Here is a 27,572-nt window from a genome sequence, read left to right as displayed (position 1 = left end):
AGCATAGACTGATACTCAGGGATTGTTTTAGCATGTTGTACAAATGGCACCCTTCTATGGGTCTTTTTCTAAAACATTCCTCCATAATCTGGTCCAGGGGTGGGGATGCTACTGGTTCGGTCCGGCAAAACGCACTCTCACCGAACCGGTGAGAATCCCACCCCTGATATGGTCTCTCCTAATATAAAAATCCTGCTCGGCAGAACAATAGTGGATTGCAGAAAGCTGTAGTTGAAAGCCCAAGAAAGACAGCTTTGCTTTTGTTTTGAAGCACAATATCCTCTTTCAGCAGAGGATCCAATCTTCTGGCAAACCTGCATTGGATTTCTGAAAATCTGTTCCTTGCAGGCAGAAGGGGTGGTGGTGGAAAAGCAGCTGTACCACTAAATGACAGAGGAGAGCTGCTTTGATCAGGGAAGGGTCCCCTCCTTTCTCCTGCTTTGGGAGCAGGGACCGTTGCTGAGCTGCATTTAGTTGAGCTGCAGTGAACGAATGCTAGCTAGCTTCTAAAATAAGCCTTGAGCATACCTATTTAAGGTTATCTGCTCCCTGGAATTTCTTTAAAAAAAAACAGTTTGGTTAAAACACATTTGATTACATTTTTTTCTCTTCCTCGTTTATACATTTCCTGTTTAACTTGGACATCCCAGCCCAGATTTCAAAAGGTTCCCTCATGTAGGTATTTCAAAAGGCTCTGAATGCCTGGCTCTTTGCCTAGATCTGGGCTCTCCAACCTTGGCAACTTTAACCCTGGCAGACTTCAACTCCCAGAATTCCTCAGCTAGCTGGTTGTGGAACTCTGGGAGTTGAAGTCCTCCAGGCGTAAAGTTGCCATGATTGGAGACCCCTGGCCTAGATCATCGGTAGGATGGCCAACGCCCTTCCTTCCTGTCCCTTGTTCCTATCTGAGATTTTTTTCCCTCTGCCATTTATGATCCTTTGTTTTGTGGGTTTTTTTTGTGTTTTTGTATTTCTTGTTTTCAAATGTTTTTAACCATTTTAACAAAGCATTTTGCTTCAGCCTTGATTAGAGCCCAAAAGTGTATCCTATCAACATAGGAGGAGCTATTAGCTGATTTAGGTAGAATATCTCAGGAAAACAAACTCATGGGGGCAACCACATAAAAGTTGTAGCAACGTTTCAGCAGAATCTCATCTGCCATCATCAGGCTTCTGTATAGTGTTCGTCTGTATTGTGTTCATTCGCCATCTTCAAAGCCGAAAGCACCAGCCTGAAAATGGCGAGTGGGACCTCGTCGAAACGTTGCCAAGATACTCTCAATCTTACACGGGAAAAGACCCGAACACGCCAAGACCTGCATACCTGTACCCGTGCAAATCTACGAATATATATATGTGTGATATATATATATCACACAGGCACCAAATTAAGGAATATATAATACACAAAAGAGTAAAATAGGATTGCAGCAGATTCAGCCTGTGAGAGCTTTGTGTATTGTGGTTAAGGAAAACACCATGGATTTGTTTTCCTTTTGTAAAAGATGCTGCCTAAGTGAATCTCCTTTTTTTTTTTCCAGAAAAGGAGATTTCCTAGTGGGAATCCTGAGGGGAGAACTGTCCTGTCCCATGATGCATTCAGAGGCAACAGAGCCTCATCTCAGAGCAGGAGACAGCTATCTAGTTAAAGCAGACACTCCTGAGCAGTCCCTAAGGTGCCTGGAGTGATAACAAGCAATATTGGAAGCAGATAAAATACAAAAATAAGTTCCTGCGATTTCCTGCCTTGTTTATGGAAATCCAGACTCTCTAATAAACACTGGTCTCAAATGCTAACCAATTGCCTATTGCACCTTTGGCTTCCTTTCATTATCACTGCTAGTCCTGTGACTGTGGGCAGAACCTGGTGCAGATGTGACATTTTAACTAAACATATAGCTTTCTTGGGTCATTGGAAAGTGCATTTATTACTAAACCAAGCCTTTAGTCAACCAAGCGTTTATTACTAAACCAAGGGGGACTTGTGTTAAAGTAAAATCTGTCTGTTCTTCCTTATATATTTGCTAGTCTTATTCCGAAGCTCAGAATAAGATTTTCCTTAGCGACACCACCCAAATTGTCTAGATCCCTTTGAAAAAACTGAGGTGCTAATGGAGGGTAGATGATATTAAATAATTAAAGGAAGAATAATGCTTGGTTGTTTTTTTAACTGAGCAAGTGAATATATAGAAGACCTGTCTGAAGGCAGAGCTTTAGCATGGAATTTCAGGAGAAAGAGAAGATGAGGTACAATAGATACATTTTTTCTTTCTTTTTAGGACCCCTTTAATCCTGTGTTTCAAGGTGGAATCGGGGAAACTGAGCTGAGCATTGATTGGCCAGAAGCCCTTCCTGATGCTTATGTGGAGTTCGGAGCAGATATTTGCGCCTGCTAGAAACATCTGCCACTGCCTAGGATTGAACTCTCAACCTTCCAAGCAGGAGGCAAGTATCTTCACCTCTAAGCCACCGTGCTACTCAATAGCTACATTATAGTATTCCTGATGAAAATAAAGCTTTCCTCCCACTTGCTATGCAGGTGCAGACAGAGAACTATGTAACCATTAAAAGTCAGGGACAAGAGGAAAGAAGCCACAGGATTAAGAGACTGGTCCATCTAGGCCAGCCTTCTGTTCCCACAGCACTTTACAGATGCATCTGAGAAATGTGCAATAATTCCTTTCAATGACACCCTGTTACAATTGGCCTGTTGCTTCAGTTATAGGGAATACATAATCATTGCCAACCTCCATGCTATCTATTTCGGAAGGAAGGAGAAATGTAATTTGAGGTAATCAGGGGAAGGACCCCTGGGTTCCATTAAAGACTTTCTCTTTTTCTTCTCTGCAACTGAAAAATTGATCCTCCAACAGTCAGATCCTCTGATTCCTACTGATTCCCAGTGATGAGTCCTCACTGGATCCTATTCCCACCAAATCTGTTCCACTAGAGGAATTAGGACAGTGATGAAGAAGGCTTAACAATAATTCTCTTCCTCCATGGAAAGTGTCTCACGAACAGAATTCGGCTTCCACAAATTATAGTATGGATCCAATTCTAATAAGGATCTTAGAATATATTTATGGTGTATCAGTGAAGTAGAACTCAATTTTTTTTTAGCATGTTATGAATGTCAGGAATTATGAAACTCTACCTTATTTCAATGAACTGTATTTACTGGACAAAGGCTGGTTTTTGAAGAGTTTATAATTCTTCTCTCTATCTTTTGCTTTTGATGATGAAGGAAGAAGATGAACTGATCTTTGGATATAGGACTTATCTTTGAGAAAAGATTATGCTATGGACAAGTCAGTTCCATCTAACTGTCAGGAAATTTATATTTTTTAAAGAAGAGCTGTCTACAGTTGTGCCATCCTAACAGAGATTGTCAACTCATCGCAACAATGCAAAATATTAATGCACTGCTAATGTCTCATTAAAAGATTGTCGTGTTGACAAATGATGGGATGTCCTTTGTTCCTATAGTAAAAATGCACAAGGTATTTGTATAAAGAACATGTTGGCTCTTAAAAACATGGTGATGCTATTATTAATAAGGGTAAAATGATCAGGCAAGCAGGATCACCAATTTAAATTTCCTCCCTATTTCTTAAACTACTGTCAGATCTAAAGAGAGTCCTACTCTGTAATTATGTAATAAAATATTCAGAAGGCCAAATAATCAACATAATATTTCCTAAGTATAACTGTGAATAATTGAGTGAGCAAACAAGCCTATTAACTTGAGCTGCTTTGGCCATTTGCAAATCCCCAGTAGACTTTGTCAATTATTAAAGTTACTCATAATGCATATTGAGCTGACCTTGATTGGTATCAACAAAAGCTGATTAGTATTTGGATGAGAGACTATCAAAAAATCTCAGCATTGTAAGCTAGATGGAGAAGCTGAAAATATCATCCCAAAAGATGACAATGGCAAACCACTTTTGTACTGGATATAAAGGACCAATTTGGATACCCCACAGGCCAGTAGTGGGATTCAATTTTTTTTACTACTGGTTCTGTGGGCGTGGCTTGGTGGGTGTGGCAGGGGAAGGTTACTGTAAAATCTCCAGTCAGAGGTGGTACTTGCTGCTCAAAATTTCCGCTACTGGTTCTCCAGAACTGGTCAGAACCTGCTGAATACCACCTCTGCCACAGGCCTTATTAAATCAGCATCTGGATCCAACCCAAAGGATGGCAGATAGATATGAGACTCAGAGCCAATATCTGGTCATTCCTTACATGGCCAGAGCAACAGAGAAGCTAAAACTGATATTTGGAAAATATCACATACCTGTGTTCTTCGAACCCACCAATATGACTGAGATGGAGGCTTATCTACCCTAAGATCAGAGCCAAAAGACAAGAAGAGTAATGAAGCATACGCAGCCCAGTGCAATGAGGAGTGTTCAGAGCTCTACACTGGAGAAACCCAGCAACCTTTACACAAGAGGAGGGCCCAGCACAGGAGAAGCAAAACCTCAGGACCAAAATCAGCAGTAAACCATCATTTAAAAGAAAAAGGACACTCTTTTGAGGACAACGCTGTTCACATTTTGGACAGGAGAGGTAGTCGGTTTGAGACAGGAGTGAAGGAATCCATTTATCTGGAAAATCCTTCCCTCAATAGAGGTGAGGCCTCTATCCCCCATTTTTTTATGCTGCTCTTGCCTCAGTCCTCAGGAAAATCAAGACCACGTCACTGGTTCACCAGGGAGGCCAATGACTCACCTAGGAGAAAAGAATTAGGAGCTACCACTCTTCTCTGCCTACTCACCCAACAAGCCTATTTGGATTAGGCAAGACATGAAACCACCCTAGACATACATGGGGTCCCCCTAAACAACTTGCTCAGACTGAAGAAGCCGCTTGGATAAACAGTGTAACATTTTGAACAAAAAAGGAAAAGAAGTGCAGTTGCTGTGGCTCAACTTTCAGACAAGTCCACCTGGATGACTGAGAATCTTCCTTGAGATACTGCTTACTGTGCAAGAAGAGAAAAAAGATAGTTGAAAGAATTAAGAATTAAACAGCAGACAGAAGGGTTAACTTTAAAAGGGGAAGAAATTGAAGAAGTCGAATACGATGGCTGCTTTTTTTTTTTTTTTTTAAAGGGAGCTAGTGAAGTTAGATAAACAAGGAGTTTCCAGCAGAGTAGCAGAATCATTGGGTTTCGTTCCAGAGAAAAGGAATGAGCCATTTAGATAATGCAAGAATTGTAGTTAAATAATGTTTATTGAAGGAAGCCAGAAGTCATAATCCAACAATGAAAACTGCTATGGTTCAAGAACAAGCCCTTGAAACAGTGTTCAAATCATCTTGCATTTTGATTTCCTCCCTGCCCTAGGTAAAGGATTACTTGGCTTCCAGATTTGAGTGTGAAGGCTTGTTTCTATTCATCCTTTGTTTTTGCACTGTATGAAGATCGCATCTATTCCTGGTGACTGGAAAAATGCTGATTTTGCTAGGAAAGTAGTAAGTGCGAATGCAAAAGCAACAGGGAATCGATTTATTAAGTGTGCTTGGGAAGATGTCTGGTAGAACTCTGTAGAAAGTCATAGAGATGGCCTTGAGGGAAATATTCAGAAAGTGTTACAAAAAGGGAAGAAGCATTTCTTGAGGCCAGAAAACAGAGACAGATTCATTCATTCGTTCATTTGTTTGTTGGTTCGTTCGTTCATTCATTTGCTTGTTCATTCATATATATAATTTATATAGCCACCCATTCACTTTCAGTGATTCTAAGTGGCTTACCAAAAAAAAAAAGCATATAAAAGAGTAAAAGCAATAGCCCCATACCTTCCTGGCAACAGCAAGCAATCAGACAAGCCACTTGATGGGCTTCATCCCACTCTGGGTTCCCCAGCCCATTAGCAAAACCAGGTCTTCATGGTCTTGTGAAAGGGTGTCCAAGTGGAGGCGATACCAGAGATGACTTACTAGGGTCTTATTGCATAACAAAAGGCATGGTTTGTCCTTTTGTATGCAGGTAGTGCTATGGTGTTGGCTGCTATAATAATTTAAGACAAATAATAGATAAACTGTACTATGTTTAGATGGAAACTATAGCAAACAATGAATAATGTAGACCATGTAGACGAATAGGTGCATCTTCGTTGACTAAACAAAGAGAGAAGAGGTGCAAGTGCTGGTAGAAAGATAGTGGCTACTAGGTGGTATATTGTGAAGACTTTGTGTTTGTTAAGCTAAGTGAAAATAGCTGTGTACAAGAGCATGCTTCTGCTCACTTTGCTTTATAATCTGAGAGCTGGGGATGTCCAGAGAAAGATAAAATAAATTGAAAGCAATGGGCATGGAGTACTTGAGAAGTGTGTCCCATGAAACAAAAAGAGAGAGAGGGTCAGGAATGAATGGGCCCTCAGTGAATACAAAGGCAAGTAGCTAGCACAAAAGAAGCCAGTTGAAGTGGTTTGGTCCTCCAGAGAGAATAAATAACCATCAAGTTGCAAAACAAATCTACAAAGGAATAGTGAATGGGCTGAGGTTAATTGTAGGATAAAGGTGATGAGATCCTAAAAAGAAAGAAGGAGAGAGAGAGAGGTGTGAAAAGTTCAAAGAATAAGAGACAACGCATGTATAGAAATAATAACCGATAGTTTGCAAGGATTGAAAGGTATTGCAAATTGTAGTGAATTGTGTGGGTGTCAAGGAATTGGGGTTGAGAAACACAAGACGTTACCAAATATTTGCTGTTAGTTCCTCAGCAAAACTGTACAAACTTGGAAAAGTCTTGGAGGAAGGGAGTTTCAAATCCCCATCGGAATGAATACCATATTGTTTTCTTTTCAATGGAATGCAGTGACAGTTGTTTCTTTTACTCATAATGTTAAACTCTATTGTAGCAGAATACAACTATTTATCACCGCAGAGAGACATTAAGATGAAAAGGATGCTACCAGAAATAGAAAGAAGTATGGGTTTTGACTGTGTAGGAGAGACCAAGACTTAGCCCCACTTAAGAAGGCAATGAAATTAAGGAAGCAGTGATTTAAGTTAGTCGTTAGTAACTTAGTGGCTTTCTTCCTATTCTTAGCTTTGATTCTGTCCTAAATTCCACCCATAAATATCCATTTCTCTCAGGATTTTCCACAATTAAAGATGCAATATATCCTGACTTTAAGATTTAGATCAAATTTCTTTTCTCACATTTTAGTACATTCATTCACTTACATTCCCAACATGTATTCTTGTTTAAAAGAAAAGATGGTATTTTAAGTATTCACATATTGAGCTGACTGAAGAGAAATAAGGAACCATTTCCCATCTGTTTCCAGTTTTTCAAACACAGGTATCAGATAACAAAGTTTCAAAAAGAAATCTTGTGGAAGACATCCCGCTTGATCAGGTGAAACAAGCCACACTATCAGCAATGGGACCCTACCTGTTCCACTACCGGTTTGGTGATCGCGTGCGCAGTTTTCCCCACACCAGCGGAGGCTTGCAGTGCCAAGAAGAGAACAGCGCAGGGGCGGGTGGCGAGGGCCGATCCTGCGCTTTTCTCTTCTTTCTCCTCTCAGCTGATTGTCAGAGGCTTTTCCCCCCTCATCTCAGCTGATCACGGGAGGCTTATTTTATTACTGGTTCAGGCAAACCGGTTCGAACCGGTAGCATACCACCACTGCACACTATCTAGAAAATATTCCATTTCCTCTTCAGTTCAGAGAAATAGAAGTGATACAATACAGGTAGTCCTCGACTAACAACCACAATGGAGCCCAAAATTTATGTTGCTAAGAGAGACTTTTGTTACGTACTTTTTGTCCCATTTCACGATCTTCCTTGCCACATTTGTTAAGTGAATCACTGCAGTTGTTAAATTAGTAACAAGGTTGTTAAGTGAATCTGGTTTCCCCAGTGACTTTGCTTGTAAGAAGGTCACAAAAGGGGATCACGTGACCCCATCATACATGTGAATCACTCGTCAAGCATCCAAAGGTAAAATCACGTGACCATGGGGATGCTGCAATGGTCATAAGTGTGAAAAATGGTCATAAGTCACTTTTTTCAGTGTTGTGTCTTTAAATGTTAACTGAACTGCTATAAGTCGAGGACTAACTATATAGCAATTTGTATCAATGCCAATTCTCCAGGACCTGTTCCATACTTTCCATCTTCAGGCATTCATGGAAGAGCAGACGTTCCATATATGACAGAATGGACTAAATTTAAAAAAAAAAGTCTGGACTTAAATTCTAATTCCAATTATGGAATGTTGGACTGTGGAAGCGGAGAGGAGCAGGATAGTCCCACTGTGTGAAGGAAGATCCTTCAGTGAAATATTGCATTTCATTCTGTAATGGAAGAGCCATGGTGGTGCAGTGGTTAGAATGCAGTATTGCAGGCTAACTCTGCGTTCCACTGCCAGGAGTTTGATCTTGACTGGCTCAAAGTTGACTCAGCCTTCCCTCCTTCCAAGGTTGGTAAGATGAGGACCCAGATTGTTGAGGGAAATATACTGACTGTAAACTGCTTAGAGAGGGCTATAAGGCACTGTGAGGCGGTATATAAGTCGAAGTGCTATTGCTATAATCTTTGTTAGAGAGAGAACATGTCCAGATCTCCCAGAGGAGTTGATTGAAACTTATGTGAGGTATTTTCAATCTTCTGAGTTGTATTTTTAGCTGGTATTCTATGTGTGTCTCTCCCTTTAGTTTCATGCCAAGTTTCTTCCATGTACTTCAGTGAGCACCTGTTCATTTCATTGTGGGGCATTCCCATATATACATACCCCTGGGATCATCAAGGACAGACCATATTACAATTCTGAAACTGTAAAGCAGTAACCATAGTAACCCACATCAGTGTTAAAGCAAACAAGATTAAGCTTAGTTTCACATTTTGCAAAACACAGCACTATAAATAAGCCCAGTTGAGGGCAGCAGCTACCCAACCTTGGCAGGTCTCAAAAAGCTACTAATTCGTGTTGCATTTGGTTAATTCTTGAACAGGCAATTCAAAGAAAATCCCAGAGCTGCAGGCTAGCCCAGTAAAACTGGAGAACAAATCCAGAAGAAGGTGAAGACAAATGTACTACTTTGAAGAAAACACTCTAGTCATGTCCATGAAGTATCTGGGACTTAAGTTCAAACTCAAAGAAGAATTGTTTATAGTTTGCCATTAGGTTAGATTTCTGGGCCTCCGAAGAAGAACCATTCCTGTACAAAAACACTGGTAGTTCTGCAGTCATTACTTTCTGAATGAATATCATTTATTCTAAGCTGATCATAGAACTGAAATGTGAGAGAGCAAACAAATGTTATTGAATCAATCAATCAACAAAGATATTCAACCATGTATCGGAGATGAACCTAAGAACCTTTTATGATGGAGGCAAAGTTTACAAGGGTTGGGAAGGAAAGCTTTCACTGAAAACATAGGCCTGTTATTCACGTCTCCTCTCTGCCCTCAGCATGGAGTTCCAATTCAGTGAATAGTTATGATTTCAAATTGTGGAACTCTATGAATAGCTTGTGAAACTATTTATCTTATTTTTGTACCAACCAAAAATAACTCAAAAGGATGTTGATATCACTGATAGATTGCTTCCTAGTTACGTGATCTGCGGGGTTGAAAGATCATCTCCTCATTTTGAGCAAAATACCCTTCTTCTTTTTTTTTCTCCTAGATCTTTTTAAAAAATGATGTCCCAATCATATAGAACAATAAATAATAATTCCTAAAATACATTGATAACTCCATTTTAGATAATTATAGAGCAGGCAAGCTGTAAGATGAAACTGGCATTTCATAAAGAGAGGCAGAACAGGGGATGATTCAGGGTTATTCTCACTTCAGTGTCAGGCTCCTCTTTATAGCAATCTGGGGAGATGAGAGTCACAAAACAGAAGGGAGAAGGAGCTCGCAATGAGTTTGAACAGAATAACATAGTTGGAAGGGGCCTTGGAGGTCTTCTAGTCCACCCTCTGCCCAAGCAGGAGACCCTATACCAGTGGTGGCTAACCTTTTTGGGCTCCTGTGACAAAAATTGTGCGTGCACTTGCATGCTCGCATTTGCGTGCCAGCAACCAGAAGGCAATGCACACACTACCACGACCCCTACTCATGCGTGTGTAATACCCACCCACCTACCCATGCACCCCTCTTATCTGCACTGCACCTCACAGCTGATTTTCGTCCAGTTTGAGGCCTTTTTCAGCCTCCCAAAGGCTTGAGGAAGGCTTCTGCAGGCTTTGGAGGCCGAAAACTAGCCCTGTTTCGTCACTTCCAGTATTTTAGGAAAAACAGGAAGTGATGAAACGGGGCTAGTTTTCGGCCTGCAAAGCCTGCAGACGCCTTCCTCAAGCCTATGGGAGGCCAGAAAAGGCCTCAAACAGGCCGAAAATCAGCTGTGAGGCACGCGCATGTCCAATGAGGTAAGTTTGCCTGCAGCTCGTGTGCCAGTACAAATGGCTCTCATGCCAGAGGTTCGCCATCATGACCCTATACAATTCCAGACAAATGGCTGTCCAGTCTCTTCTTAAAAACCTCCAGTGATGGAGCACCCACAACTCCATAGACTTGCATGTTCTAGGCTGATGACTTATTATTCTAAGGAGGAGGTGTCCCTGTCAACAAAACCCTAATTAAAATCTAATTTTATGACAAGGCTATGAATAATGATGTTTACCATACCTATTCCCCCCACACTTGTCCTGATATATTTCTTAAAAGGAGAGTCTGATGAGTCATTCTTTAAAACTCACCCTTTTCCTATCATAACCCTATTAATAGATTCTTGGGACTACAGCTGAGATACTGTACAGAAGAAATAGAAATCACTATCAGGGATTCAGCTTTTCCATTGCACCAGCTTTGGGAAGGGAATATTTCCTTAATTTATTCTTGATCCCTTTGAGAATCCAGGTTTGAAAGAACCCCAAGGAGAGGAACAAGTATCCCATCAAAAATTTTTAAAAAGATCTGCCAATTGGAAATCTCCAATATTATGACTCTCAGCTATCAAGAATCCAGGGTTGCCATAGATATAAATCAAATTGCCCTGTTTATGGAACCCTTTGAAGGAATGACAAGACTTTTAAAAACATTTTATATCTATAAATGATCTCGTTTGCTCATTATTTTAATTAGCTCTTTTATATTTTGCAATTCCTTTTCTTGATTCCAATGTGTTGAAGCACAGATTATTCTTCTGTTAGCAAATAACAGAAAGGTAATTTTCATTTATGGGTAAAGAAATGGATTAAAAAAAAGAAAAGAAAGAAAATGTTATTTCTCTCAAATTACAAAGTGCTGCTCTCTGGCATAACGTTATTATTCCATGTGGCAATTTTGTTAAATGAAGCCATTTACAGTAGCATCTCAGAAAAATGCCATCTTTTATTGAAATGAAAGTGAAGCAATTGATGTAGGGATTTTAAAATAAAACAGGCAAGATGTCTTCCTTTACGCTATTACCAAAATACAGGCATTGCCTCTTTAACAATCAAATACGGTCAGATAAAATAAAACTCAGCTGCCGTTTCATAATCATGATTCTCATTTGAAACAGCTTGCTGAAAGCCAAACAGGGTGTTTTCCAGAATGGCATGGCATTTATTAAATGCACCGCTGTAGCTTTGCGAGTTGTACTTCAGCTGCATTTCAGAATCTGCTAAGCAAATATTTCGCCCCAATTCGGGTTGAAAGGGAGGCATGCGAGAGAGTATTGATGTTCACAAAGCTCTTTGATCATTTTGAAGTGGTGCAGTATGATGTTAAATTACCGCTGAGTTCCAACAATTCTAAAACACCGATCAACCTGCCAAAACAACACAACAATCAGGCTAATAATAACAATAATAACAACAGCAGTAATCATAATAATAGCCGTGGTTAAATGCTGGAACCATAAAATAATGGGGGGCTCGCTGCTGAAAGCTAAATACTATTTTCTCTAACCTTTGTTTTATGATTCAGTGTTTCAAACGGAATCTACCTAAAAGCCAGAAAATGAGGCAGTTTCAGCTTTATGTGGGATGAAACTAATGTTGGCTGCTTAACCGCAGGCATACTAATTAGACAAGCCTGTCACCCACATAGTATATGCATGAAGGGAGCAGTTCCCGGTACCAGTTGTTGAGGATGGAAACAACAGAGCTGTGTTGCTGGTTGGAGCAGCATTCATGGGACAGGGAAGGGCACAACTGCCATGAAAATCACGGTAACACTGGAAGAAGGATTCAGACTGCCCCGTCTCAAGCTCCAGATCAGGAACGCACAAGTGTGAGGCTCCATAGTCTTCCTCCAAACCTTGAATGTGGCCCCTGGAGCTATTCTAAAAGAGGCCGCTGAATGGGAATTGTTAATTGGCCAGGAGGCAAAAGCTGTTACCCGCTTTGGGAGAACTGAGCTGCATTAAAATCCATTAGATTCCATTAAATTAAATCAGATTTAGTTTTAGTCCTGGCCCTGCCCATATCTTCATCCAGGCCCATGGACTTCTAGAGGGCATGAAATGAAAGCCTCTTTAGAGCTCACTTTTTTTTTAAGCAGCCCTCGGAGCAGAGGTGATATTCAGTAGGTTCTGGCCAGTTCTGGAGAACCGGTAGCAGAAATTTTGAGTAGTTTGGAGAACCAGCAAATACCACCTCTGACTGGCCCTGCCCCTATCTACTCTCTGCCTCCTGACTCCCAGCTGATTGGCTGGGTCTTCCTTTGTTGCCCTGCACAGGAGAACGGAGCTGGAAAGCAGGTTAGTGGGGTGGGGAGGGAATGGGGATTTTGCAGTAACCTTCCTCTGCCATGCCCACCAAGCCATGCCCACAGAACTGGTAGTAAAATTTTGTGAATCCCACCAACTGCCTGGGAATGTGATTTGCATAAAACCTTAAGGAATGTAGGTTATAGGTCCCGTTAGGGGACCCAGTCCCAGCGTTGACCACATAACTGAAGCCATTCGATGACTAGATACACAATGGAAGATAAAGAAACTTGCTTGCACTACAGTGAGTAGTCTGGCTTAATACAGAGGTATTTCCATGATTTTTATCCTCAGGTTTGTAATGCTCTAAAAACAAATCAGTAAGAATCAGGTCTCCTTCCATTTTAGAATATGCCACTACTAATAATGTTCAAGTCAGGCCAGTTTAAATTGAACGTTTACCAAAGTCTACCACAATAGACCAGCTGCCTTTCTTAAGTAAACTTGGGTCTCACTCTTGTGGCAGCAAACCAACAATGAAGAGCCTTTGGCTAGAACTGAAGGATTATTATGGACCACAGATAACAAAAGAAGAGACAAAACTTATTAATATAACATCTTGTGCAGGTTTGGGGCATATCTGAAAGACAAAGATGCTGTCTCAGAGACTACAAAGAAGCATACAACTGGTGTGTTACAGCTTTACAAAGAACAATTCATACATTATCAGTATTAATATTGATCTGAAGGAAGAATGGCTCCTACCTATCAATCCATGGACCAGTTAAGCTAGGAAGCAAATATTATAGAGAGCACTAACCAGGAATCCTGGTTCCTATATATGCAATATTATGTGTCCCCCTTCTATTTCCTCATTGTTCTCTCAAAAGTTGCAAAGAGCACTGATTTGGATAGGGGAGAGGCTTAATAAGCAAAAGACCAAGGTGAGCCTCGTGGGGTTTGGTCCACTAGAGAAAATTAGAGCAGGCAGATACTGAGGGAACCTCTCCCCTGCCGCCAAGTCATTCCTCTCCATGCCCTCGTTTTTAACAAGTAGCAACCACAAGGTCAGAACCACATTCATGCATCACTAAAGTCAAATCTGGGCTTAAAGGAGAAATGCAATCCTTTTGCATTTTAATGTGAACTTTCCTGAATGTATATACATATGATGATAGGCAAGTCTGCTTGAGATTTGCAAAGCAGTTGGCAACTCAAGAAAAGAATTCAAAGTGCTTGTAAAAATAAAAAAAAAGCCACATACGATGAGCAAAATGGCATGCCAAAAAGTACATTCAAGAAAATGCTGGATATTAATTGTATATGAGAAAGAATCACAACCTGATATGAACGTTGTAAAAATGAACCGCAGCATGAAATCCAGAGGTATTTCCACCTGGTCAAATCTGGTCTAATTTTCAAATTCTCAAACCAGAATTTGACCATATTTGATTATGGGGTTTTGTAGGTTGTGGGCAGTTGTGAAGATTCAAATAACTTCTGACTATGGGCTGGCAAATTGTTAGGTAAATATAAGCAAATAGGTCACTGGATTGCTCTAGAAGTGTAATTGTTTTTATGAAACAATTTCACATTTTTGGCATGGTAAGGTTATTCCTTGCCTGAATAATATATTGACTCTGATGCAGGCTATGAATGAGCAATAAATACTTTATAGCATCATGAAATAAGCAGTAAGAGCCAGCTGATCTAATGGGGCTTGGTCCACTAAAGAAGGTTAGAAAAGGCATTTGAATACCACACTGAGCAGCCCTGCACAATATTGCTAAAAGTAAAGTAGGTACATGAATTCTGGAGTAAGTCCATGAATCTCTCTCTCTCTTTCTCTCTCTCTCTCTCTCTCTCTCCCTCCCCCTTCCTCCCTCCCTCCCACTTGACTATGTATCAGAATGGTCAAACAAATGGCAATTTCAAATCTCAACAAATAAATGCTCTGTCCTACATATTGGCAAAAAAATATATATCAGAAAATGAAATACAGGCTGAATAGTCAAGACCTTGTTGACGATCCAAACTCTGTCAAGGATCTTGGAGTACTCATCTCAAATGACCTAAGTGCTAGAGCCCACTGTAACTACATAGCCAAAAAGGCGTTAAGAGTTGTTAACCTAATCTTACGTAGCTTTTTCTCTGGTAATATTACACTACTAACTAGAGCATACAAAACATTTGCTAGACCAATACTCGAATACAGCTCATCAGTCTGGAACCCACATTACGTGTCTGATATTAACACAGTTGAGAAAGTCCAGAAATATTTCACAAGAAGAGTTCTCCATTCCTCTACTCGTTGCAGAATACCTTATGCCACCAGACTCGAAATTCTAGACCTAGAAAACTTAGAACTATGCTGCCTTCAGTCCGATCTAAGTATAGCACATAAAATCATACACTGTAACGTCCTACCAGTCAATGAATACTTCAGCTTCAACTATAACAACACAAGAGCAAACAATAGATACAAACTCAAGGTTAATCGCACCAAACTTGATTGCAGGAAATACGACTTCAGCAACAGAGTGGTCAATGTCTGGAATACTCTACCTGACTCTGTGGTTTTCTCCCCAAACCCCCAAAAACTTTAACCTTAGACTGTCTACTATTGACCTCACCCCGTTCCTAAGAGGTCTGTAGGGGGCGTGCATAAGTACACCAACATACCTACCATCCCTGTCCTATTGTTTCTTTTATATATATATATATTTATTTTTCTTATATGTATTCCATGTATTCATAACTATGTTTTTACTTATACCTATTATCTTGTAAGCAATTGACAAATAAAAAAAAGGCACATACTGATTGAATACCACACTGAGCAGTCCTGCACAATATTGCTAACAGTGAAGTAGGTACATGAATTCTGGAGTAAGTCCATGAATCTCTCTCTTCCTCCCCCTCTCTCCCTCCCTCCCACATACAGAGGGTCTTTTGATATATTATTGTAGTAAGATGGCCACCCTAGTGACATTTCATCAAATTAATAAAATGATCCCAGAACATTTTGTTTACAAAAAGTAAAACATGTTATATAATAAAATAAAAATATCCCTTCTCTTTTCCATGTCCAGGAGGGAAGGAATGGAGGAAAGGCACTGATTCCTCAGGACTCCAATTTTTACCAATTCTCGGTAATTCAGTGTAAGGGAACAAGGGTCGTTCTACAAACCTCCTGTTATTTGAAGCCACCGTGGATAAAAATGAGGCTGCTAATTTGAAGGCAGACTTGATTCTAAGAACTTCTAGCGAACTAATTGATTTTCTTTTTGAGCTTTAGAGCACCGATCTTTTGATTTGGAGTTTCAAGCTAAGAACTAATTCATATGATCAGTTGAGATGATAATTAATAATGATAGTATCGCTTCATATATCCTGCTTCGGCATAATGAAATAATGTGTTTCTGCATTCACTCCCAAACTATTAGCCTATCGTTTGCAGGTAGGTATTCAAACAATAGGGATAGAATAGGTGTATCAGCTTCTTGTACTGTCCTGGGAGCAGTGTGTGGGGGTTGTCTCAGGAGGGGGATATAAAGTTTTTACCCATTGATAATCCATCAAAGACATGGTCCCACATGCAAAGCTACTCCAGAAGGAAGCAGCATGTGTGAAAGTCATGCTATTTGTCACATATTAATATGAAAGCAAACAGTATTACAGAATTATTTTATTTCTATGCTAATGTAAATGCCAGCTATTTTCACTTTGCACACACAATCATCTTCGCACGTTCGCCATCCATCATAAATTTAAGGGATGCTTCGACACCAATAACAAAGGCTTCCAGTAGGGGGAGCTCTAACTCAGGGAACACACCATAAACTTGGTGAAGCTTATTTAATAGCTGACTGGATTGGATATATACTGTACAGTAATATTTTCAAGGGAGCATTGCAAAATCTCCTGTCCTAATCATCTGCAAAAGGACTACCGTTCCTAATCTCAGCAGATAAGGGACCAAAGATCTTCCCAGGTATCGGAAATCCCCAAATGTATTAAAACAAAAACAAGTCCCCTCCCAATTCCTAGGATATTTTACATACATTTATGGGCATATAACAAAACTGAATAGAATGGTCCCATTCTTTACTGAAGTGTGAGATATGTTTCCCTCTGCCATAGCATTCAGAACAATACTGCTAGCATGGGTAGGTTCTGCCTATGCTGTACAAAATCACCTCTGAGTCGCGGTGCTAACTGGTTTTAAAAATGATCCTATGACATAGGAAGAACTTGGTCCCATTATAGGAAAAAGACAATGAAAGCACATTTGCTACAAGCGGCATAGACAGGCATAGAAATAGTTACAGCATGCCAACTTACCTGTGACCTCGATCCCAGGTAACTCTAAAGAATAGAGATTGCCATGGTAAAGCCCCCAATTCTGCACAGATGCTTCCCGATCCAGAAGTCCTGTTTTCCCCATCATTCAGCCACACAGGCACAGAAAAAGCTGAGTGAAAAACAGCCTGAAATTCCTATTCCTAAATATACTGATCTTAGATATTCTAATGAAAGAAAATCCTACCCACCCACATTTCATCTTCTGAGACCAGTCCTCGGTTAACATTTAGTCAACGTATTTTTACAATCAAAAGTCAAGGGAGAACTTAGGTAGAACACAAGGATGGTATACTTGTCATCTATACATCATCTATTGTCTGGCATTCTCTCTGTCACATTCTTCATACAGACAGCAACGCTTTTAAAGTGAGCTTTAAGCAAGAGAGGACGAAGCACATCCAAACATTCGCTTTCCACCAGTAACTCTTTCATTGCTATTATTATTAATAATAATGCAATGCCAATAAAAACAGCAATTGCTAAAATCATAGCAAAAAGTTTAGTCGGTTCTTCCAAGTGAACGTTCTGAATTAAAAGCTGTTGAAGCGGTGATAACTATGTGTAACATTGTTGCCTCATATATCTTTAAATGCTGGAGGAAAGGGAAGTTTCTTTAAATGATTTTCTCAAAAACCGGGAGCCTAGAATGTCGATCACGTGAAGATTTTCATTTTCACACTGTTTTTATGATTTGATACTATGAACAAGATTTTTTGCTGCTAATTCAAAGCATTCTTCTATTCTAATTCAAAGCAGTGCCAGGTTTTGCCTTATTGAAAAGAAGTCTGGTCATATGTATTCCTGTATTTTGCAAACAATCCTGACCCTCCCTATTCCCTTTACAAAGCCTCGTTTTCCAAAAACAGTGAACTTACCTCAGGCCAATGAGAACAATTAATTGTATATCACAACCCATCTCTATTTTCACCACAGTGAAACTATGCATACATTTAAACATACAAGAATTTTGCAATGGTTATTTGTCTGACCTCAGTTGGCAACATTATGAATGAAGCATTCCAGTTCTTGTCAGCCCATTTAATAATAGTTGCTCAGATAAAATGATATTATTTAATGCTAGAACAACATTTGTAATCATCTTATAGCTGATCTTTCCAAGCAATTGTTTACTTGCCTGGTCAAAATTACCCATTGCAGCAAAATTATCCATTGCGGTAGAGATATTAGCCAGCATCCCTGTTGGTGACTCAGTGGCTATTTTAATAGCATGTTCAGGGTAGAAACATTCACAAAACCTAGTATTACCCTCAATGTGGTTCTTCAGTAATGTCGTTAACATGATAAGCCCCTTGGCAAAACAATGAATACCGATTCTAGACCGGAGAGAAAAATAAGGCATCCTAGTGAGCTATTGATCTGAAATATTTTATTGCTATGGGTCAAAGGAAGCTGTTTGATGTTGCATGGTATTTGAAGGGGAGAAGGAAAACACACACACACAAATCTGTTTAGCACAATGTATCACATAATGATAGCTGTGGCTATCTATTCATCTGATCATAAAGAGTCACAATACTTTCTTCGGTTTGCTGAAGGAGGTTTTTTTTTAAAGATAATAAATTAATATACCAGAGTGCAAGTGTTTCAGCAAGGATTTCAGTGAACTCTGAAAAGCAGTAGTAGTAAAGTAAAATTGCACACAGGGCTACAGAACTGGAGTTGAAGAAATGTGCCTCCATCTCTCTCTCTCTCTTTTTTTTTGGAAGTCCCCACGAGAGAAGGCATCATCTGTGCATGGCACACATTAAACTGTTATGACCAGCATGAAATCGCTGTAATAAAATGATTGAGGCTTACTTGCTATAAAACCTATTGGGTTTCTTTGGATCCTGCTATCCCTACCACATCATAGCGACAGCTTTTGTCCAAAAATATGTTGGGATGTTTCCCTGAATGAGTGAAAAAAGCCAAATAGGCTTTCCGAAGCAGATGACCCAAACCTAAAGAAGTAGGGACTATGGAGTAGAAATGAAACCAACCCAGTGTCACCTCTCATTTGCTGAGGAAGATCATGGAAGCAAGAGCACCATATGTAACATATACTGTAGACAATATTAAAAACTAAGAATTTCCCAGCTGTGTATAGAGGAAGTCCGTGAAGGTGAAGTCAACTTGAAATAGATGGCTTGATAGTATTTACCTAGGTTTGGCTGAGTTGCCCTTTAAGAGAACAGTTCGCAGTGGTGGGATTCAATTTTTTTTACTACCGGTTCTGTGGGCGTGGCTCGGTGGGTGTGGCAGGGGAAGGGTGCTGTAAAATCTCCAGCCAGAGGTGGGATTTGCCGGTTCTCCAAACTACTCAAAATTTCCACTACTGGCTCTCCAGAACTGGTCAGAACCTGCTGAATACCACCTCTGAACAGTTGCCAATAGATTTCCTTTCCAGCTTAAAAAGAATAGAATATAGAATATTCTTTGTTGGCCAAGTGTGCTTGGAGACACAAGGAATTTGATTCCAGTGCATAAGCTCTCAGTATACATATAAGCAACAAAATGATAAATCATAAGATACAATCATAAATCATAAGATAGAACCAACAAGTGATAGCTACAAGATACCAATAGTAGTAGTAATAGGAAAGATGAGAAGCATAACAGTAATAATACAGTCCTACTACATGGTTAAATAACCTTAGGCGTAAGACTCTTCTGTATTGACCCCTACTCTTCCTTTCATTCCTCAGACCGCACAATTTCTTACCAACACTTCTTTCCACTCTGAAACATCTTTTCATTACAGAAGCATGATACAATGCATACATTTTAGCCACAACACAGACACACTAAAATTGGCTGGAGTTGCCCACTTGTGTTCCATAGATAATAAATTGTATGTATTTTTGTCATGTAGCATTTCCAAAGAAAACTTCAACTCCTAATGTCAGAGGGCTCAGCCCCTTGCTTACCACTAGGCAGTGCAGACTGACGTGCCAATTTCAACACAGCCATCTTCTTAACTTCATTTTTTAAATTGTTATCGAGCATTTTTACAAGAGCAAAGTTTATACGGTGAGTGTAGCTTTTCGTATGCAGAAAAGCTCAGGATTATTTCCTGAGAAACAAAGGATATTATGAAAAGAACAGCTCTGCTCACCACGGAATCCTTTGGCTATTAGTAATAGCAACAACAGCACTTAGACTTATATAGCAGCAGCACTTCACAGTGCTTTTACAGCCTCCTCTAAGTGGTTTACGGAGTTAGTACACTGCCCCCAACAATCTGGGTCCTCATTTTACCAACCTTGGAAAGATGGAAGGCTGAGCCAACCTTGAGCCAGTGAGAATTGAACTCCTGCAACACTCCATTCTAACCACTGGACCACTATAGTTCCTGACCACAATCTCCTGATTTAGTTATCTCACATGTCATGTGGCATCTTTTAATATCTGTTTTTACGGAACAGAAGGTCCAAATATCCAAGGGTAAGCCTAAGCTGAGGAATTGGGACAAATTATGTAAAACTATGGGTACTCCCACAGATGGGCACTTGGGCCACCTTCAGATGATCCCTGTGGCCTTCTGAATTTTTGCTGTTGTCTCTGCTGATATGGGAAAAGGTGTGGCAGAAACTGGGGGTGGGGTGAAAAGAGGGATCAGCCTAGAATCCCTAGATAACCGCAAGCAAAGTAAGCCCAACTGCCTTTGAATGCTGCTGGTCATTAACTAACTCTAAGCAGGTGCTGTCTGTTAGTTGAAAAGATTCTTGTGCCTAAGCTACAGCAATAAATCAGTTTAATTGGACCTTCGTGTGTGGACCTGGTCTTTTCCACCTGACAGTTTGGCAGAAATAGTAAATGATTTATAGAATAAAGGAAACTTCTCTGGAGTCTGCTTACGAGCACAACTCTGTAGGTCTGCAGAGCTCGAGAAAGACCATTTTTCTTAGCATTTCAAAGTCAGCTTTGGTGAAAAAAACACAGAGCGGTTTCAAACTCTTTCTGAGGGCTTGGAGACAGGAAGAAGTACCCACAAACTATCAAATCAATTTCAAGTGATATTGTCTGGGGGAAAATGATCAAGATGTGACATGGCACTGGGGAGCCCCAGATTCTTAGTCACAGAAGTTCACTTGGGGCTCAACCCAACCTCCCTCACGAGGTGATTGTTGGAGGAAAAAGGAAAAGAGATTGGCATGCATATACTACCTTGTTCTTAAGTAAGTAAGACATAAATCTAATAGCAATAGCATTTAGACTTATATACCACTTCATAATGCTTCACAACTGTCTCTAAGCATTTACAAAATCAGCATATTGCCCCCCAAAATCTGGGTCCTCATTGTACCGATCTTGGAAGGATGGAAGGCTGAGTCAACCTTGAGCCATTCAGAATCGAACTGCTAGCTGAGGGCAGAGTTTGCTTGCAATACTGCATTCTAACCACTGTGCCACCACAGCTCTAAACAAATATAAAGGAACTCCATCTGTGTACTAAAAGGTCAAATAAATAAAGATTATATTAAAAAATGAACCTAGGCTAAGTGTAAAAATAGACCCTACTGGGGGAAAAAGCATTTATTTATATATTCTGCATATAGAACACCACATCTAGAATGACGTATGGCAATTTAACAGTGCAAACTGTGCATTACCCAGTTATAGTAGCAGTGAGTGGAATCCCGAAGGTACTTGGGAAAACCACGATCTGGATGACTGAGAATCTCCACAGACATTCAGTGAGTGGAATGTTGAAAGAGCTGAAGGGCCAAGTAAGGGACAGATTGTCATGGAGGAAATCTGTGTAGCCCCTGGGGGCCAATAATGACTTGATAGCCTGTATTTAATCAATTACAATGGGATGGGACAGGAAACATCTTAAATGGTGTACAGGAGGTTTAAGGAAGGATGATCCACAACAAATTGATACTTGACTCTAAAGCATTTTTCAGATGGCTATGCACAACAGCACCAACTCACAACCGTGCTTAGCTTTGGTTGATTTTAGAACAGCCTTCGATTCAATTTCTTAAGCCCTGCTAGGGAATACACTTAAAAACTTTACCAGTGACACATGTTTGCTGTTCTTAGAGGAAACTTTGCCTTTTTATTTTGTAAATCAGTTTTAGAGTTAGATGGAATTGTGTCAATCATGTGTGGAATCCAATGACAGCTGTGTGTGGCAAGGAGGTACAGTATCCGTGTCCTGTTTTGCTCAACGTTCATATCAACTCCTTGATGAAATGACTGCTGGAGTTGAATCTACAGGCTCAGACATTGTCACAGATTGAACTGCCAATATGGTGGCATCTTAATCAAAACAAATTTGACCCATTTTGCCCTCAAAGTTTCTCACAAAGGTATCCTAGCCAGCCATCAATAGCTCTATTCCATCTCTTCCTGAAATGGGACCTGAAGAGGCTCTAAACCATTTAGAGAAGAAAAAAAAAACTCTGTAAAGCTAAAGAGAGAGCATTCCTCATGTGCTCTGTAGTGTAGGTAGCTATTTGCATGACTACTATAAGGAAACCCCACGGTGAAGGGTCAAAAAAACAAACAAACCCAAACCCAGGGAATTGTGACAAAAAGGAGCCAGGGCTTTGCAATAAAACACAATCTGATTGATTGGCTACCTTGCTGCAAATTGTCACTTGGCCAATCATGTGCTCTTTGCTGGATCAGAATCAGCAGATAGTTTTACTGCTCTAGTCAGTGAAAGACATCACATTCCAAACAATTATACCCGGCTGGCCACCTCTATGATGTAAAAACCACAAAAACTAAGACAAAGCTGCCCAAACTGTCCTCCTCCTGCTGGATGACTCCTTTGAGAGCAGGGGTGTCAGACTCAAGGCCTGCAGGGTGCCTAAATCTGGCCCATGGGGCTGGCCTGGAAATAGCAAAGGGCTGGCCCATGGTGCCTCTGGCAGCCAAAATGGGGCATGTGAGGCCTGCCTGTGCATTTTTTGGCAGCAGGGTGCTGCAGGAGGCATCCATCCTCCTCCCCCTGGCTGGCCCATGGAGGAGAACCACAATGCTGATCTGGCTCTCGAAGAAATCCAATTTGAAACCCCTGCCTTACAGCAACGCACCCCAAACTCTTGCAGCTAAAAGCTGTTCTATATCCCCCTGTCAGATACACAAGTTTTTACACTGCAGCAAATACAACTATCAAATACAGGCTGGGCCTAAAGTGTGGGTAGCGGCGAACCTACCCAATATTTGTAACGAAAGCTTTATTTGTATTTTCCTGTTTGTTTATTTGCCATGCGACAACTGTTAAATAAACAGTATCAGTTGGCTCCATGGTAGAGTTGTTCAGAAAGGGAAAGCAGGATTGCTGTTCAGACAGCCAAATTGCAGCCCAAGAGTTTCATCTTTGCTGGGAAACACAGAAAATGCAGTGATGAAAACATTTTGCTTTTTCTCCTCTATCGCCAACCTAAACAGGGTCAATCATTAGCTCTGAATACCGTCGTCCTTAAAATAGATCTACTGAAACGAAGGAGATTGCAGGTTAGACCTAATTTAGCAACGTAGATATTTGTATAAATAGAAATCTCAGTATCTAAATCTTATTCAGAGAGTGGAATTTGCCAGAGTCAAAGAGAAAGCGAGTAAAAAGCAGAAGCAGCGGATCTTTGAGATGATAAACTGGTGCCCAGACCTTTCTCCGGGGTGAGCAAAGGGAAGATATATCTCTATAGTTTCAAGAATCACAGGCCCAGAAGTCCTTCAGCAAAAGAAAAGGGGAAAGCAACATACAAGTATCAATAGACACTGATCTCAGTGTCGGTTGGAACAAATGTAGCTGATAAGAAATATACGCTTTACAAATATATATATATGAAAAAAAAATCTGGTTAATGACTATCTTTATACAGAGACCCAAGTTTACACTATTCTACTATATCAGGATAACAATATAAATCATAGATGGATCTATGCTATCTATATGGGAGGAAGCCCACGCTTCAAATTTTGATTGAGTGCTTTAATTTTTAATTTATTTATTTTATTCTGCTTTTGTTATTTTTTATAAATAACTCAAGGTGGTGAACTTCCATAATACTATTTCCTCCTCCGATTTTCCTCACAACAACCCTATGAGGGATTGCTGGACTGAGCAACAGTGACTGGCTCAAGGTTACCAAGCCAGCTTTTATTTCTAAAGTGGGACTAGAATTCATAGACTGCTGGGTTCTAACCTGGTGCCCTTAAAAGTTTGGAACCAAGCTATTTAGATCTCATTTAAAGAAACATCACAGGAATGTTTTGCAAGGATTTATGATTTTTTTCCCCCTTTCTCTCTAGAAATTCAGCATCATTGATGTTTTTGTTTCATCTCCATTTAGCATGAGCATGGGAAATGCCATTTTTTAACATGTGCTTCCATGTGCTTAGAAGGAACATTTGAAGGCAGAGGGAGAGAAGGATTGAAAAAGAACGAGAAGTACCAAGTATACATTTTTTATGAGCAGCAAACACCAGGGGTGGGATTCTACCTGGTCGGACCGGTTCTATAGAACTAGTTGTTATGATTCTACCCAGTTCGGAGAACCAGCAAATTGTGCCACTGGCTGGTCCCTCCCTTCCCCGCCCACCCACTCCTTACCTGTTATGCACGCCATCAAACTTGTCTGCTATTTTTCCTCCCCCTCCCATCAGTTGTTCTGCTGTGCCAGGACATTTAGATTAGCTAGAAAGCAGGAAATCATTGATTTTTTTTGCTTTCTAGCTAATCTAAAAGCAGAGCTGAACCTTCCTTAGGACTGAAGCCTCTATTTTTCAGTGCAGACTCAGGTAGCAGATTGCAGATAGATAGATCTCTAAGTGAATCTGTGATTCTGTGAGCAACTCAATCTGCCTGCCTGCTTTGCCTGATTTTGGGTAAAAGTTTCTCTTTTTTATTTAAAAAATCAATATTTACATAAATATTCACAATATTTACATACAAACCATGCCCAGCCAGTCACATGACCACCAAGCCACACCCACAAATTAGGCCATGCCCACAGAACTGGTCGTTAAGAAATTTGAATCCACCCCTGGCAAACACTGAATATCTGAACAGAGTAAAAATTTTCAAATAATTCTTTTTCCAGTTTTAATCTGCTATGAAAAGATTCTTTGGATCCAGAATCATCTTAAAGAGACAAACAAGATGATCCATCCATCCGTCTGTCCATCCATCCATCCAGATATCCATCTAATTACCATAATGAGGACTAAAGACATCTCACAGAGCAGGGGAGTGAAGCATGGAATAGAACAACCCACTGCAGCCAACTTGCTATGGCCTATTTGCCACAGGACAATTCAACAATTCAATTTCATTATTTAAAATAATTAAAAAAATATTTTAATTTCTGTCATTCACATTTCGTTTTGTCCCTCCCTTTGCATCCTTTCTTTAACGGTTCTGTTCCACCATTTCTTTGATATTAGTGTCACTCTTATCCGATGGTGAGTTGTTCTGTGACTAGTTGACCACGGCAAGTTGACCACGGCAAGTTGACTGTGGCAAGTTGCGTGGAGTTTGCTGTGATGAGTTGTGCACAAGCACCTGGAAGGTTGTGCTCTTGAGTGCCTTACATCTCTTTATGGACTTGTTCTCATGTCTCTCCTTCTGCAGCCAAATATCATCCAGTAAACGTTCTTCTAGGACAGGGCTGTCAAATTTCTGGCCCATGGGCCAGATGCGTCATGTGCTGGCTATGCCCATGCCCAGTTTAGCAAAGGGGAAAAAGTCACGATAAGTCATGTGACGCCACCATGACGACGTGAGTTTGATACCCTTGTTCTAGAACAAAGCCTCACCATGTCACATTGATCTCATCCCGAGCCTGCAGCTTCATTTTTCCTTTTTTAAGTAGTGCTTTCCCACTTCTAACAACATGCACAGCCACATACTTTATATTAGCAAGATAGATAACATTATAAATATTATCTTTCTCTCTCTTTCTGAGAGCCTGCCCATATTTGTTTCAGCGTGCTGAACTTGAGATTTGAGAGATTTAAAACTGTCTAACTTCATTTGCCAAACTTCCAACATAGTCCTCATCTCACGACTACAATTGAGCCTAAACTTTGGGTTGTTAAGCGAGACATTTGTTAAGTGAGTTTTGCGATCTTCCTTGCCACAATTGTTAAGTGAATCACTGCCATTGATAAGTTACCAACCTGGTTGTTAAGTGAATCTGGCTACCTCATTGACTTTGCTTGTCAAGAGGTTGCAACAGGGGATCATATGACCTCCGGACACAGCAACGGTCATAAATTTGAGCCCTCCGAATTTTGATCACATGACCATGGGGATGCTGCAAAGGTCGTAACATTGAAAAATGGTCATAAGTCACTTTTTTCAGTGCTGTTGCAACTTTGAATGGCCACTAAATGAACTGTGGTAAGTCGAGGACTTACCGTGCACTCATCAGCGGTAGTTATCCTGCTTTTACCTGATTTGGTAAGCCTTTGAATGGTGAGCTGTAGCTGGATATATGTGGCCACAATCTACCAAAATGAACTACTTTTCATGGGCCATTGTGACTGCAGAACGCTACCACCGCTCCAGCTCAATTGTCGGGGAATATAAAGTAATACTAACGATGATGATAATACACTAAAACCTTGATTTAATGGGCCATTTGGGAGAAACGGGGGTGGGTGTCTGTTAAATCTGAATGTACGTAAGTGATGTAATTTGTGTCATTTGCCTAATTACATAATTGACATGTTAATGTCATTTGTGTCAATTTATCTTATTCACCCAATTACATAATTATGCAATGATGTAAATTACATCAATTGTCCAGGCTGCTTTAGAAACAATGGGTTTTGTCCATTGTTTGGGGTGAAATCCAAAATAAAATGTCTGTGGCATACAAGGTCCATTGAACGGAGACCCAAACTGTTATTGCATTAGCTAATTTACATTTCTTCTGTATACTGTATGTAAAGTGTGACATACTTTAAATGCTATAAAAAATAGAAATTTGCTATAATTTGGAAATACTCGTAATTAACTTTTAAATTAAGTTAGTCAAAACCAAGTTAGCTTTAAATCAGAATCCCCAAGTCAGATAACAGTACTACATAGTTAACTAAAATGGAATGGAAATACTTCCAAACTCTCTCTCTCTCTCTCTTTAGCATGGGAGACTATCAGAATAATGTATTTACAACAAGCTAAATCTACTTTTAGAATTAAGCTCTAGTGCAACTGCAACAGCTATACCGGTTCTGGCTTGATCTGAATTTTGTGCCTCTCCATTTCATTTCTCTAAACCAATGAAGGTAGGTGTCTATCAAAAAGCTTGATGAGGCTGTCTTCTTTCCTGAGATATTTATATATTTAATTTTATTAATCTTATTGTCATTTTACCTCCCCCTGTGCCCACATTAGTAATTTCTAATTTCATTTTTTTAAAGTGCAGTTTCCTCAGATGATTTGATGGGGTTGAAAAGATGACGAATGAACAGAGAGCAACTGTGACTTGATAGGATTAGTAGGTCTGGTAGATGAGAAGACCTCAGTAGATTGTAGATTCATTCCATCTACAATTTACAACACATTTTAAACATC

This window comes from Pseudonaja textilis, chromosome 1, assembly GCF_049901715.1.
Source record: "Pseudonaja textilis isolate UNSWEBS1 chromosome 1, rPseTex1.2, whole genome shotgun sequence".
Taxonomy (NCBI): domain Eukaryota; kingdom Metazoa; phylum Chordata; class Lepidosauria; order Squamata; family Elapidae; genus Pseudonaja; species Pseudonaja textilis.
Note: the sequence above shows the minus strand (reverse complement) of the source record.